We start from the raw sequence: 10,581 nt of genomic DNA, 5'->3' as shown, positions 1-10,581 counted from the left end.
CTCCCACCAAGATTCCCAATGTCTTGGATGCCTTTGATCAAGCTGAAAATGAACAAAGTGATGCAGAAGGTGAGGATGTAGAAGAAGAATTTGAAATTGGGGGCCGTAGACCCCTTGGGGATGACTCAACAGAGGATGAGACTGAAAGCCAAACTGAGGAGGAGGAGGAGGGGGCGAGTTGCGGGCGGCAAGCGAGTTGTCTCTATGATTACCAACCTACACAATGCAGACACAAAGAAAGTTCAGAAAAGAAAACGAGTTCGCAGGGCAGATGGAACAGTAAGACTACAGCAGGTTGTGGTGAACAAACCACAGGCAATTGTTGACTACAATAAGTTCATGAAGGGTGTTGACCACTTTGATCAAATGGTAAAGTATTACCATTTTGCCAGGAAATGTCACAAGTGGACCAAGAAAATAACATTTTATTTCTTGCAAATGGCATTGCAAAACGCTTATGCATTGTACAAGGCCAACACAGATGATCAAAGGAAACTAACTCTGCTCCAGTTCCATGAAGTTGCTATTTGGTCTTTATTGAAATTTGACAAGGCAGAGTGGCCTGCAACAACTACACCATCTCCACATCTAGTTCATGCTCCAGACATAAATGATGACACTGGTCCTGTGTATCCTGCTGCTGACCTGTCAACACCTGGCCCGTCGGGTGTGAGGCGCCCTCTCTTCACGTCTACACCTAGTGCTGAAGCTGAATCTGATGAAGATAATTCATATTCCACATTAGTGTTTGAAAACAATAGTGAGAGCGACGATTCAGACAGTAGTTTATTGCCAACCCAGAGACAACAGCGACGTGTTGTTATAGCAGAGACTCGCCTGAACTATAAATTGAAACATGAGCTGGTAAAAATCCCCAAACGTCGCAAGTGTGAAGTGTGTGCAAAGTCGGGTATCAGGAAGGAAACTGTTATAGCGTGCAAGACATGCGATGTTCCACTTTGCGTCATACCTTGTTACACCACTTATCACAGGAAAAGGGTGTATTGGGTGGACAAGAAATAACCACCCGCACCAGCTTCACTCCACCTAGGAACATCTGTTGAGCAACTTCAGGAATCAGTACCTGAAGGAGGTGGAGTGGAGATAAAATGCTCAACTTATTTTACTACAATCGTCTTTGCTTTGGTAAGTACACATAATTGTCTTAGATTGTTTCAGTATTGTAGTCTATTTTCTTAGGAATATTTTGATACCTAAATGAGAACTGTAGCACGAAAACTAAAGTAAGTATACACGAAACAAGAGAAATTTTTTTGTGGGTGTTGCGGGTGTGAGTTGGAGTGTCAAGAGCGGGTTCCGGTTGTGTGTTTTCCGTCATCTCTACAGCTGTGAATTCCAAGGAATTGTATTTGATATGCATATGTCTGTGTAGAGAATTTTATTCCGAACACTATACAAAAGAAAAAACGGTGTGAAACAAGTATAAACTTGAAAAACATGAGCAAAGTAAAAACTTTTGACGCTCACGGGTACAAACACGCGTAAGATTTTATTCGCCGCAAATTTATTTGATGCTGTGTTGGCCAACTCTACCCATGTTCTTATAGAACTTTCTATTGCGAACACATTGCTATAAAAATGAAATACGTAGCTCCAGAAATAATGTCAGGACAGTGAAATAAGTATAAACATTCAAAGCGCTGCATAACACCAGTGTCGTCGCTGCTGAAATCACGGCTAACGCTTCGCCCAGTTCCCACACTCGGGCGGGTCACCCGATACCATAATTAGACATTGATAGGCATATGTCTGGGTGGGGAATTTTATTGCGAGTTCAGTGATATAAAATGAGCGCTGTAGGATGACTGTGAGGCTGGCAACAAACGAAAGAGTATGAACATTTACTTCCTGTTTGGGTGTCACGGCGAGTCATCTTCGTGTTTATTTACTTCGTGGTGGGATACCAAATGCTTGGGTGACATTTTATGCATATGATCTTGTAGAGAATTTTATTGCCAACGCATTGATACCAAAATGAAAAACGTAGCTCGAGAATTGATGTTAGGAGCGTGAAAAGATTATACACTTTTTTGTGTTTACGCTTGAGCGCCCAGAACGCCGCGCGCACAACCCACTTTATTTTCAGCAAGTGCCGCACGCACTAAAGTGTTAAATACATTAGTCTTTGGACTTTACCATCATAAAACATCTTATATAAATTAACTTAATTATCAATATTAAAGTAGAGTAAATGTGACCCTTCTATCACTTTCTGTCATCTGGACAATGTAAGCCAGGCGTCAGGAGTGAGGAGGGAGTGGCAGCCATTGTTGATACTAAGACCACAGAGGCTCACGGGTGCAAATACGGCTCCTGTTAATTTTACTTGGACGTAGTGTTATGGAAACCAAAGGTGTACCATCTTCAACACGCTGTCAACAAATTCAAGTTAAGTGTTCTTCCGAAACCCATTTATCTTTCATTTATGGCCATTAATGTCTGGATATAGGGTGGTCCGGTTAGAGCACGAGATAGCCTCATACTAAAGGTAATTAAGCCAGGTCTTCATTGTTCCATGTACAGTGTTTTCTCTGATATAGCTTGTCATATATTAGGAACCTGGCTTCACAGTTAGCGCCCTTTTGACAGGTCAAGACGAGGAAGCATGCTTTGTGCATCAGTTACCAGGGTGATGGAAGCTACCTCAAAGAGGAAAAATGTGGTGTCTACATCCTGGTTATACCTGGTGGACTAAGGCCTGCTGTACAATAAGATAAGGAACCTCTTCAATGTATATAGTCTAATACTGTAGCTTGATTGGCTGCATATATATAATTTAAATTAATATAAACCCCCCCTAATGTGTAGAGGATCGATTTGTGAGATTATGAGATTATTGCAGAAATACAGTCCACTTATCATTATACAAATTGCTATCGAAGTATATAAATTAACGTAAATATAAATTCATTTAAATTAAATAAATATAAATCTCACAGGTCGGTTCCCACATTATTTGGTCATCTTCGAACCGGATGACGGATTATTTGATCCTTTGAACCCACATTTGGTCATCTTAGTACCGGATGAACCAGTTAACCAGTGGATTCATTAAATATACAGTGTGCAGTGTGATTTAATCAAAGGCCAGCCAGTCAAAGACGGCGGCGTTGACTCGTGCGAGTTCACGAGCCCCGCTCAGTTCAGATCAGCCTTAGTCAGCGGTTTCATGCACACCCACAGATATTTGGTGGCGTGTTATTTTGTGAAATGACAGCGCTAATATTGAAGCCAGCCAAAGTAGTGGCTGTGATGTTGCGAGATTGTTCACGGGTTTCGTGGTGTTAAATTTCGCGAGAGATTATCCACGAATTTTGTGGACTTTATTTCGCGAGGTCACTAATAATATTTAATACTTCTTGATAATATTAGAAGTTTTATAGAGGCAATTAAGAGGCTATTATCAATAATTGTGTATATTATTTCTCCAAAATAGAGAATTATTTAATATATATTGCACTAGTGATCACAGTATAATATTTACTAATTGCCAACCCACAACAGGGTAGGATATTAACACTGACTAGTTGAACTATTATCGTTCATCCTAGTCCCATTATTACCATAGTCAGTTGTACTATATTCAACAACCTAACACCATTAATGAATGGTCCAGACCCTATTTTGGGTGTAATTTTTATCAACTCGAGTTGAGTTGTGTATATAATAATTTACTTATGATCATTACACCTTTGAGTGATTAATTAGTGTCTCTACCATCCTAGGGTGATATAGAAGAGCAAACCTAAAGGTACTTCCAATGACACTGGTTTATCACTCAAATCATTAGTGTGTATGATTGTATATATATAATGTGTATTAATTTTAAGTGCTAACCTCTAGTAGAGGTAGGATTATTGCCTAGTGAGTGCATTTTACCCTAGGCTACCATCAGTGCTTGTTCAGTATTATGAGCGACCCAAGTACAAGTCCCACAAGGCTTCACCAACTAGCCAGTATGGATAATGCAGGGAGAATGAAAAGAACCCTTGCAGGTCTTAAAGGCCACTTAACAAGACAGATCAAGAAATGTGAAGATTTGTCACAACAATCTCAAGTTGATTATGCTGACCTGGAAAGCTATTATCAAGCAGCTGCAGGTAAATTTGAGCAAGATGTTAGTATCATCATTTGAAGCTGGAGATGAGTTCATGAGGCTTCAGTGGCAAATCAGTTAACAGTAGCTTAAACAGCTACAAGTCACTGCGACCAATGTCACTGAACCCACTGCAGTCTCAGAACCATACTTTACTTTAATGATGAGCTATTCAATCTTCTGCCAAATAGCAACATATGTGGCTGAACTTGCCAACACTAATTTATCAGAAACAGAAATAGACGACATTATGGTTGATCTTGCAAATTATGAAGATCACACTCAGGCCACGTTACAGCCTTATGTCAAATTAATTGCCCAGAACAAGGCAACAGCAACAACAACAACAGTTGCATGTAATACGAGGCAAGCAGAAGCTCGACTCCCTCCAATTAATTTACACACTTTCTCAGGAAAAGATGAGGAAGATTAGGACGAATTTTGGAACAAATTCGTTGACCTTGTAGACTCAAAACAATCTTTACCAAAGAGTAGTAAATTCTCTTATTTGCAAGGCCAATTATCAGGTGAGGCTAAAACAGTAGTATCCCATCTGAGATTAACTAATGACGGCTATGATCTGGCAGTAAAACTCCTCAAGGATAATTATGCTGATCCAGAAGTAAGAACATCACATTTAGTTCATGAGCTGTTGCATTTACCCCCACCGGAGGCTTCAGCTGATTCACTCCAAGTCTTCAAGCTGGAGGTAGAATCATTGATCAATGCCCTCAGCCTGACAGCAGATACAAACGGGGCTGAGTGGGTCTTGAAAATAATTGTCCAGGAGAAAATACCTAGGGACATATTGAGACAAATGAGTGCTCATTACAATAAAAGTATCTTATCCATGAATGAAATATCTGAAGGTTTAAAGTCAGTAGTTCATCAATTACGAACACATGACAACTTAAAACCACCAAGTAAACCCTCAGAAACCAATAATAGTAAACCACAGAGTACCAAAGGTACTCCAAATCAATCTAGACAATATAATTCAACACCAAAGTGGAACAGTAGCAGTGTGGGCGTATATGCAGTGGGACCCTCCAAGCCTATAGTTACTGTGTCACCCAAGAACGTGACACCAAAGGGTACTGGAAGCTATGGAACATGTTTGTTCTGCAATAAGAAACATTCAATGTACCACTGCTCTAATTTTCCTGATAGTGACGCCCGTGTTGAGCGACTCAAAGATTTGCAACATTGCACGAGGTGCCTCAGGAAACATAACATCAACGACTGTGATACCCAATTACACACCTGTAATAGGTGTAACAAAGGTCAGCACCATGCAGCATTGTGCAGAGACACCAAAACAACGTCTCCAAACCCCAAGGTGGAAGATAGCATTCCCACCACAGTACAGTACTGCAAGGTGCAACAAACAAAGAGTGCCCAATCGGCAAAGTCTAAAGGTAATACGACTTTGCCTACTGCCCAAATTACCATCCTGAATAAGAGGGCCAAGGTCCATACCCGTGGGTTGTTTGACCAAGGATCCCAGAGAACATATGTCACTAAAAAGTTGGCAGATGAACTACAATTAAGGCCTGTAGCCCAGATGTCATTCAATATCTCAGGGTTTGTAACAGATGCAGGACCTCAAGTCTACCAGGTGGTACAACCATCAATACGTTTAGGCAGGTACGTCTGTCGAGTACAAGCCATTGTGGTGGACAAAATACCAGTAGACCTACAAGTTCAAGGTCTGAGAGCAACAGCCAAATTCCTGAGAAATAGAGGAATAAAATTGGCAGATAATATTAAGTCTGATTACCTCACCGACTTCGGTCTCCTTGTAGGGACAGACTATTGTCATCGATTCATCGGTAGCCCTACTAAATATCAGGGCATAACCATGTTAAACTCTGCAGGAGGTAAATTACTCTCAGGCCCAGTATCAAGTCTGGGGAGACCTATGCCTGCAGATAAACAATACCAATAGAAATCTAAATTTGTCAGCTGATTATATTTCTCCAGTAGCATTATACTAAGGAGATTACAGCTGACTATACCAACAGAGGTTGATGTTAGTATCATCATTTGAAGCTGGAGATGAGTTCAAGAGGCTTCAGTGGCAAATCAGTGAACAGTAGCTTAAACAGCTACAAGTCACTGCGACCAATGTCACTGAACCCACTGCAGTCTCAGAACCATACTTTACTTTAATGATGAGCTATTCAATCTTCTGAATCAAATAACTAAATTAAACCCCAATAAAGCTGATGACTGATTTGATACATTTATTATTTAATCAAGATGTATTCCATGGGCCTCAGTGTTTATATATCAGTGACCAGTTACCTGAACAAACTTCAAGTTATATCTAATGTCACTGATCTCACTGCAGTCCCTGAATCATACTTGACTGTAGTACTTGATCACATTCAGTCTTCTGGGTTAAATAATAAGTAATAAGGCTTGAATATTAGCCTTTCAAGAGTTGACAGGGAATTGAAATCGCATTAGACTTCTAACCCCTGCAACTCTAGTACGGGACATCCGTCCTGTACGAACAGACGCACAAATGTGTGATTACTAACTACTAACATCAAATTAATCTAATAATTCGAAGGAGGAGTATCGGTGTTCGTCTGTTCTAAATAGGACTTCGACCCGTGAGCAGCCCCTGGGGAATTATGTTGGAAAATCCGACACCATTTAATATAACATACAGACAGATAATAATTGCTGTATTGTATAAACAAGTTACCCATAGAAAATGTAACTGTAGTGGAATTACCGTCTATAGAAAACGGGATATCATCACCACATACTATTATAAATTCACCAGCTATTCTGCTGGGAATTATTCTTAAATACATTAGTCTTTGGACTTTACCATCATAAAACATCTCATATAAATTAACTTAATTATCAATATTAAAGTAGAGTAAATGTGACCCTTCTATCACTTTCTGTCATCTGGACAATGTAAGCCAGGCGTCAGGAGTGAGGAAGGAGTGGCAGCCATTGTTGATACTAAGACCACAGAGGCTCACGGGAGCAAATACGGCTCCTGTTAATTTTACTTGGACGTAGTGTTATGGAAACCAAAGGTGTACCATCTTCGACACGCTGTCAACAAATTCAAGTTAAGTGTTCTTCCGAAACCCATTTATCTTTCATTTATGGCCATTAATGTCTGGATATAGGGTGACCCAGTTAGAGCACGAGATAGCCTCATACTAAAGGTAATTAAGCCAGGTCTTCATTGTTCCATGTACAGTGTTTTCTCTGATATAGCTTGTCATATATTAGGAACCTGGCTTCACAGTTAGCGCCCTTTTGACAGGTCAAGACGAGGAAGCATGCTTTGTGCATCTGTTACCAGGGTGATGGAAGCTACCTCAAAGAGGAAAAACGTGGTGTCTACATCCTGGTTATACCTGGTGGACTAAGGCCTGCTGTACAATAAGATAAGGAACCTCTTCAATGTATGTAGTCTAATGCTGTAGTTTGATTGGCTGCATATATATAAATTAAATTAATATAAACCCCCCTTAATGTGTAGAGGATCGATTTGTGAGATTATGAGATTATTGCAGAAATACAGTCCACTTATCATTATACAAATTGCTATCGAAGTATATAAATTAACGTAAATATAAATTCATATAAATTAAATAAATATAAATCTCACAGGTCGGTTCCCACAACATCAGCAAAACTTGCAAGCATCAGTATGACTTTCAAGGACTTAAAAATATTTAGAATATTATTACAGGCGTAAGTTGAGACAATTCTCAGAGAATGCAGCTACAGCATGGAACCCAAACGTGATGAAGCACAAGAAGAATATGGAAAGTGCACAGATGTAAGTCTTTAGAAGGACACCAGAGATCAGAGTGACAGGAGATGAGAACCGGATAAGGGAATTAAATCTACCAACAACTAAGACGAGAAGGATTGGATAGTGATGAGCACCACAGTGCCGCTACAGAGCATGGTGGGGTAGGATGCTGTTACGGAGCGAGGCGTCACATTGGATGCTGCATTTTCCTTTTCAAAAAGCCTCGTTTATTTATTTATTCGATATTAACAATAAATGTGTATTGTATATAGCAGGGATGGCCAAACATGCTTACTGTAAGACCAACGGATAATAAAGCTCAGATGTTTGTGAGCCGTGAGCTTAGGTGAGCACAATTTAAACTTTTGTTGTTTATTGTTACATACACATTTTGTTAAAACAAAACTTTTATATCAATTTAAAAAATGCATACTAATGCAATACTATTTATTTATGTATGCAGTTTAAAAACCGTTAATCTGTATTAGTTTCAGAAATCACAGAGACACGAATATGTAAAAAAGAGTAAACTATTTTTCATTTTGGCTGCAGCATGAGCACCGATGTGAGAGATGCGCCTCTCTGTAGTGTAGTGTGATGGTGGTGGATGTGCTGTTAGTCGCCACAGTCTTGTGTCGCCTCAGTCTGGTGGTACTAGCAACTAACACAGTAACAACCTTAGCTAAATTCTTCTTAATACATTCACCATCAGAATATGGCGGTTTAGGAGGAGCAATATTCCATGATACAACAAACCTGGCGTCAGTCGTTGTGTCGGCTTCCTTACTGAATAATGTCTGCGGTGTCTGCTGGCTATTTATTGATGATTATAACTCATTATCTTACTTTTCCTTAAGTCTGATTTTTGGTGGTAATCATACGAAAAGATTTTGTGATTAGTTTCATAGTGGCGCTTCAAGTTACTGGCTCTGTAATGATTGAGTGACACTTGACAGATAAGGCACCTCCGGCACCTCCATTAACTGTGAATGTAAACTCTTCCTCCCACTCTCGCTGAAAACTTATCTTTTCATCTTCATATCTTCTTTTCTTAAAATTGGATGAAATCATCTTCCTTCCCATAGTTTTCACCGACACTTTAATTAAGATTTATAAATGAAGTGTACCGGCTAGGTGAAGACTGATCAACTTCTGCACTTATACTGAATTCCTTCCTAGGTATCGGAACTCTTTATATAGCTACACGTCTAACTCTGGATTCGGGTCGAAATTCCTCCGCATATTACTGGTCAAAGAGCCGCATGCGGGTTGCGGCCGCAGGTTGGCCACCGCTGGTACAGAGGAACTGTTGGAGGTAAGCTCAACATCATTACCTGAGAAAACATTACTAAATTAGAATTACTAAAAAACAAGTATCACAAGATGTGTTTCCTGCCCCACCCAGCCCCGCCTAGCACGGCCCTGCCGCGAACGGCCCCGCCCCGCCCGTCCCCGCCCCGCACGGCCCCGCCCCGCCTGGCCCTGCCGCGAACGGCCCCGCTCCGCCCGTCCCCGCCCCGCACGGCCCCGCCCCGCCTGGCCCTGCCGCGAACGGCCCCGCCCGTCCCTGCCACGAACGGCCCCGCCCCGCACGGCCCTGCCCCGCCTGGCCCTGCCGCGCACGGCCCATCGCCGCCTGGCCCTCCCGCGCACGGCCCATCACCCCGCCTGGCCCTGCCGCGCACGGCCCTTCACCGCCTGGCCCTGCCCCGCACTGCCCTACCTCGCACTGCCCTACCCCGCACGGCCCTACCCCGCACGGCCCTACCCCGCACTACCCTACCCCGCATAGCCCTACCCCACACGGCCCTATCCCGCACGGCCCTACTCTGCACGGCCCTACCCCGCTCTGCCCTACCTGCCAATTATCATATAGATGGGCGAGCACTTGAGAACTGCGAGTCTTACAGATACCTTGGTGTCCTTATTAACGACCCTGGGTACCTTTCTTCTCTCAAGAGGAGACTGTGGGAGAGATTAAAGCCCTTGCGGGTCCTTGTTGGTGTCAATCATGGACTTAACGTGAGCCTTACTAGAATGTTTTATGTATCATTTATACGCTCTGTGATTGACTACAATGCTCTACATCTCACTGTATACTGACAAAGAGCTGAAATCTCTTGAAACCTTGCAAAATTAAGCTATGCGACTCATCCTTGGGGCTCCAAAGTCCACGAGAATAGTTAATATGAGAGCAGAGTTAAAATTACCTTCCATAAGTGAGAGAATTTTGTCTATTAGCACAGTTTTCGGCGTGAAGGCATTGAGTAGATCTAGACAATACATGAAGTTTCAAGCTAAACTTTCTAATATGCTGCACTCACCTGAGGTCTATAGAAGAAGAACGAAATCTGATTATGTATATTGGTTCTACAAGGTAGCCAACTCCATCAAAATATTAAATATGTACCCAACTCAACTAATGATTAATCAGCCAATTATTCCATGGGATAACTGGGATCTATCACTTGATTTTGTAAATGCGCCCAAGAAAGATAGTGTGCGCACTACATTATTAAAACAGTTAACACTTAAAAGCATCACTGAAAGTACTCAGAATATGGGTAACGATGTGTATCAGTGCTATACCGACGGCTCTGTAGAAGAAGGTGGACGATGTACCGGATGTGCATGTAACATATTTGAATAATCTTCTCTCGTACATACA

This window comes from Procambarus clarkii, chromosome 1 (assembly GCF_040958095.1).
Source record: "Procambarus clarkii isolate CNS0578487 chromosome 1, FALCON_Pclarkii_2.0, whole genome shotgun sequence".
Taxonomy (NCBI): domain Eukaryota; kingdom Metazoa; phylum Arthropoda; class Malacostraca; order Decapoda; family Cambaridae; genus Procambarus; species Procambarus clarkii.
This window is presented reverse-complemented; position numbering follows the sequence as displayed.